Source organism: Physeter macrocephalus, chromosome 2 (genome assembly GCF_002837175.3).
Source record: "Physeter macrocephalus isolate SW-GA chromosome 2, ASM283717v5, whole genome shotgun sequence".
Classification (NCBI taxonomy): domain Eukaryota; kingdom Metazoa; phylum Chordata; class Mammalia; order Artiodactyla; family Physeteridae; genus Physeter; species Physeter macrocephalus.
Genome location: NC_041215.1, coordinates 11511163 through 11517034, shown reverse-complemented (window position 1 = coordinate 11517034; position 5872 = coordinate 11511163). Strand labels below are relative to the sequence as shown.

Here is a 5872-nt window from a genome sequence, read left to right as displayed (position 1 = left end):
CCACACACACACACACACACACACACACACACACACACACACACACACTCTCTTTCCAGAATGCTGTGACCTGCAGTCTGCTTAGTTCAACTATGCTTGTGCGTTCTTTCTCTCCCTCCCTCCCTCCCTCCCTCCCTCCCTCTCTCCCTCTCTCTCTCTCAGAACTCAGCATTTGCATCTGACTTGATTCTCCCCACAATGATTATATTTCAATGATGGCACTAGATCTGAATTTGCATCACTTGATCTCTGCCATTGGACAGAGCCTGGATGAATTACAAGGTTTGATGCTTGCTGTATTTGTACCCTTACCTACATTTAAAAAATCTACAAGTACTGGGAATTCCCTGGTGGTCCAGTGGTTAGGGCTCCATGCTTCCACTGCAGGGGGCACGGTTTTGATTCTTGGTCAGGGAACTAAGATCCCAAAAGCCACGTGGTGTGGCCAAAAAAATAAAAAATAAATTTTTTAAAAATAAGGACTTTCCTGGTGGTGCAGTGGTTAAGAATCTGCCTGCCAGTGCAGGGGACATGGGTTCAATCCCTGGTCCAGGAAGATCTCACATGCCCCAGAGCAACTAAGCCTGTGCACCACAACTACTGAGCCTGCACTCTAGAGCCCGCGTGCCACAACTACTGAGCCCATGTGCCGTAAATACTGTAGCCCGTGTGCTCTAGAGCCCACAAGTCACAACTACTGAGCCCGTGTGCTGCAACTACTGAGGTCCACGTGCCTAGAGCCTGTGCTCTGCAACAAGAGAAACCACTACAATGAGAAGCCTGTGTACTGCAACAAAGAGTAGACCCCACTCACCACAACTAGAGAAAGCCCACGTGCAGCAAGGAAGACCCAATGGAGCCAAAAAATAAAAAGCAAAACCAGCTGGGCTTACTTTCAGGAGACCCAGAGGGCTGTGGGAAATAGAGACTCCACTCTTAAAGGAAGAACATAAAATCTCACATGTGGACTTCCCTGGTGGCACAGTGGTTTAGAATCTGCCTGCCAATGCAGGGGACGTGGGTTCAAGCCCTGGTCTGGGAAGATCCCACATGCCATGGAGCAACTAAGCCCATGTGCCACAACTACTGAGCCTGCACTCTAGAGCCTGCAAGCCACAACTACTGAGCCCACATGCTACTACTGAGGCCCACGCACTTAGAGCCCGTGCTCCGCAACAAGAGAAGTCACTGCAATGAGAAGCCCAGGCACCACAATGAAGAGTAGCCCCCGCTCTCTGCAACTAGAGAAAGCCTGCATGCAGCAATGAAGACCCAACACAGCCAAAAAAAAAACACAAACAAACAAAAAAACAAACAAAATAAACAGGGAATTCCCTCGAGGTCCAGGGGTTAGGACTCCACACTTTCACTGCCAAGGGCACAGGTTCGATCCCTGGTCTGGGAACTAAGATCCTGCAAGCTGTGTGGTGCAGCAAAAAAAACAAAAACAAACACCAAAAAAAATCTCAAATGCTCCAGGACCCAAGGCAGAAGCAGTAATTTGAAAGGAGCCTGGGTCACCTCACCTGCTGATCTTGGAAAGTCTCCTGGAGAGGCAAAAGGCAACTGGAGCTCACCTGGGGACACAGATAATGGAGGCACCCATTTTGGCGAGTTCCTTCTACCACAAGGACACTGGTGCTGGCGAACGCCATCTTGGAGTCCTCCCTCTAACTCATTAGCACCAGGATCCAGCCCCATCCACCAGGGGGTCAGCACCAATACTGGGATGCCTCAGGCCAAGCAACTAGCTGGGCAGGAATATAGCACCATCCACTAGCAGGCAGGTAGTCTTAAGACCCCCTGAACCCACAGCTACCCTGGGACACAACCCTACCCACCATAGGGTCCACTACCCAACCCCACACACCACTGCAAAGGCAATAGCCCCGGGACTCCCAGGGCCCCCCAGTCAGAGACCACAGGACCCAGCTCCACTGATGAGTGGGCAGAAACCAGCCCCAGGACCCCTTGGGCCCGAGTCCTGCCCACTAACTCCAGGACCCCTAAGGCCCTGCAGCCAGAAACCCTGGGACCTAGCTCCACCCACCAGTGAGCTGGCACTAGTCCCAGAACACCTGGGCTCCAGCTTCACCCACCAGAGGGATGGCACTAGCCCAAGGACCAGCCTCACATACCAGTGTGCAGACACCAGCCTCACAGCCTGCCATGGCAGGACCCAGCCTACCCACCAACAGGCTGTAACTAGCCCCAGGAGCCCGTGGGCTCTGCCCTCACCCACCAGCAGGCCAATACCAGCTCTAGTACACACTGGATCCATCAGCAAGCTGCCCAAGGATTTGGTTCCACCCACAAGCAGGCTGACTTAAGCTTCAGGACACCCTGGACCCCATAGCCAGCTGTGTCAGGAACCAGCCCAGCCCACTAGCAGGACAACACAAGCTTCAGAACCCCCAGGTCCCCACAGCCAGGGACCCCAGGATCCAGCTCTGCCCTCCAGTGGGTTGGCACTAGCATCAGGACCCAGCTTTGCCCAGCAATGGGAAGGCACCAACCCCAGGAACCCCCAAGCCCCAGCTCCACCCACCAGCAGGCAAAGACCAGCTCTAAGATACCCTGGACTCCTAAGCCAGACACCCAGGATCCAACTGCTTGCACCAACATGTCAGCATCAGCTTTAGGACATTCCAGAGCCTGCAGCCAGCCAAGTCAAGAAACAGCCCCACACACTGGCAGGCCAACACTAGATCCGGGAAACCTGACCCCAAAACCACCCACCCCAGAACCCGGCTGTACCCACCAGTGAGCCAGCACTAGCCTCAGAACCCTCTGGGGTTCCTCATCCAGCTGCCTGGAGACCAGGCTCTGCCAACCAGCAGCCAGCAGCCTCCTCACAGGCAGAGCCTGGCAACCAACCAGACTGGGGGTCAGCCATGCCTACCAGACCACCCACACACAAGGGCCTGCCACAACAGAAGGACCCATGAAGGGGCACCCCTAAAGAATATAGCTCTGGTGACCAGAGGGGAGTGCACTGCTGGGTTGCATAGAATGTCTCCTACAAAGGGCCATTTATCCAAGGTCAGGAAACATAACCAACCTACCAGATACATCGAAATAAAAACAGCAAATTAGGCAAAATGAGGCAACAAAGGAACATGTTCCAAATGAAGGACCAAGATAAAATCCCAGAATAAGAACTAAGTGAAGTAGAGATAGGCAATCTACCCCAAAAAAGAGTTCAAGGTAATGATCACAAAAATGATCAAAGAACTCGGGAGAAGAATGGATGAAAAGAGGAGAAGTTAGAAGTTTTTAACAAAGAGTTACAAAATATAAAGGACCAAACAGAGATGAAGAAAACAATAACTGAAATGAAAAATATACTAGAAGGAATCAACAGTAGATTAAATGATACAGAGGAACAGATAAGAGAGCTGGAAGATGAGTGGTGGAAATCACTAATGCTGAAGAAAAAAAAGAATAAAAAGAAATGAGGACAGTTTGAGAGACCTCTGAGACAACATCAAGCATACTAAACATTTGCCTTATAGGGGTCAAAGAAGAAGAGAGAGAAAAGAGCAGAGAACATATATGAAGACAATAGCTGAAAACTTCCCTAACCTGGAAAAGGAAACAGACATCCAGGTCCAGGAAGCACAAACAGTCCCAAACAGTATCAACCCAAAGAGAAGTACACCAAGACACACTGTAATTAAAACGGCAAAAGTTAAAGATAAAGAGAGACTATTAAAAGCAGCATGGGAGGGCTTCCCTGGTGGCGCAGTGGTTGAGAGTCCACCTCCCGATGCAGGGGACATGGGTTCGTGCCCCGGTCCAGGAAGATCCCACATGCCATGGAGCAGCTGGGCCCGTGAGCCGTGGCCGATTCCCTTAAGGCTATTAGTTGACTTTTCAGCAGAAACTCTGCAGGCCATGAGGGAGTAGCCCAATATATTTAAAGTAATGAAAGGGGAAAACCTACAACCAAGAATACTCTACCAGGCAAGGCTTTCATTCACATTTGATACAGAGATCAGAAGTTTTACAGATGAGCAAAAGCTAAAAGAGTTCAGCACCAACAAACAAGCTTTACAAAAAATGCTAAACAAAAAAGAAAAGGCCACAACTAGAAACATGAGAATTGTGAAAGGAAAAACTCATTGGTAAAAGCAAATATAAAGTAACAAAATCAACCACATATATTGAAATTCCCTGGTGGTCCAGTGGTTAGGACTCTGTGCTCTCACTGCCAAGGGCCCAGGTTCAATCCCTGGTCAGGGAACTAAGATCCTACAAGCCATGCAGCATGGAAAAAAAATGTATAAAACTAGTATGAAGGTTAAAAGACAAAAGTAGTAAAATCATCTATACCCACAATGAGTAGTTATGGGACACACAAAACAAAGAGGTGTAAAATATAATGTCAAAAACAGTAATTGTGGGAGAGGGCAGTAAAAATGCAGGGTCTTTAGATTGCTGTATATAAACCTCATGGTAACCACAAACCAAAAATCGATAATAGATACACACACAAAAGAGAAAGGAATCCAAATATAACACTAAAGATAGTTATCAAATCACAAGGGAAGAGAACAAAAGAAGGAAGGAACAAAAAGAACTACAAAAACAACCTTCCAAAAAAATTAACAAAATGGTAATAAGTACATACCTAATTACTTTAAATGTAAATGGACTAAATGCTTCAATCAAAGGTCACAGGGTGGCTGATGGGATAGAAAAGTAAGACTTGTATATGTGCTGCTTATAAGAGACTCACTTCACAGCTAAAGACACACACAGAATGAAAGTGAGGGAATGGAAAAAGGTATTCCATGCAAATCAAAAGAAAGTCAGGATAGTAATACTTATATCAGACAAAATAGACTTTAAAACAAAGACTGTAACAGGAGACAAAGAAGGACATTACAGAATGATCAAGGGATCAATCCAAGAAAATACAATAATTATAAATATATATGCACCCAACATAGGAGCAACTAGACATAAAGCAAATATTAACAAACTTAAATGGAGAAACTGACAGTAACACAAAAATATTAAGGGACTATAACACCCAACTTACATAAATGGACAGATTATCCAGACAGAAAATCAACAAGGAAACACTAGCCATAAGTGACACTTTAGACCAGATGAACTCAATAGATATACCTAGAACATTCCATCCAAAGGCAGCAGAATATACCTTCTCTTCAAGTGCAAAAGGAACATTCTCTAGGATAGATCACATGCTAGGCCACAAAAAAAGTCTCAGTAAACTTAAGATCACTGAAATCATATCAAGCATCTTTTCTGACCACAGTGCTATGAGACTAAAAATCAGCTATTAAAAAAAATGCAAAACAAACGAACAAAAAAATGTGGTGGCTAAACAATATGATACTAAACAACCAATGGATCATTGAATAAATCAAAGATGAAATTTTAAAAATACCTGGAGACAAATGAAAACGAAAACACAGGGAGGGACCGTCAAGATGGCAGAAGAGTAAGATATGGAGATCACCTTCCTCCCCACTAATATATCAAAAATACATCTACACGTGGGACAACTCCTACAGAACACCTACTGAATGCTGTCAGAAAACCTCAGATTTCCCAAAAGGCATGAAAATCCCCATGTACCTGGGTAGGGCAAAACAAAAACGAGGAGGAGAGAGAAGATGGCAGAAGAGTAAGACGTGGAGATCACCTTCCTCCCCAAAGATACATCAGAAATACATCTACACGTGGAACTGCTTCAATAGAACACCCACTGAACACTGGCAGAAGAACTCAGACCTTCCAAAAGGCAAGAAACTCCCCATGTACCTGGGTAGGGCAAAAGAAAAAAGAATAAACAGAGACAAAAGAATAGGGACGGGACCTGCACCAGTGGGAGGGAGCT

The 5872-nt window shown here is 46.4% G+C and overlaps 1 non-coding gene across 1 annotated transcript; it reads left to right on the top strand.

The window, feature by feature from the left end:
* Nucleotides 1-4173: 4173 nt before the first annotated feature.
* TRNAE-CUC (transfer RNA glutamic acid (anticodon CUC)) lies at nucleotides 4174-4246 on the top strand. Its single transcript has one exon. It is a non-coding gene; the product is annotated as a tRNA-Glu (tRNA).
* The last annotated feature ends 1626 nt before the right edge of the window (nucleotides 4247-5872 follow it).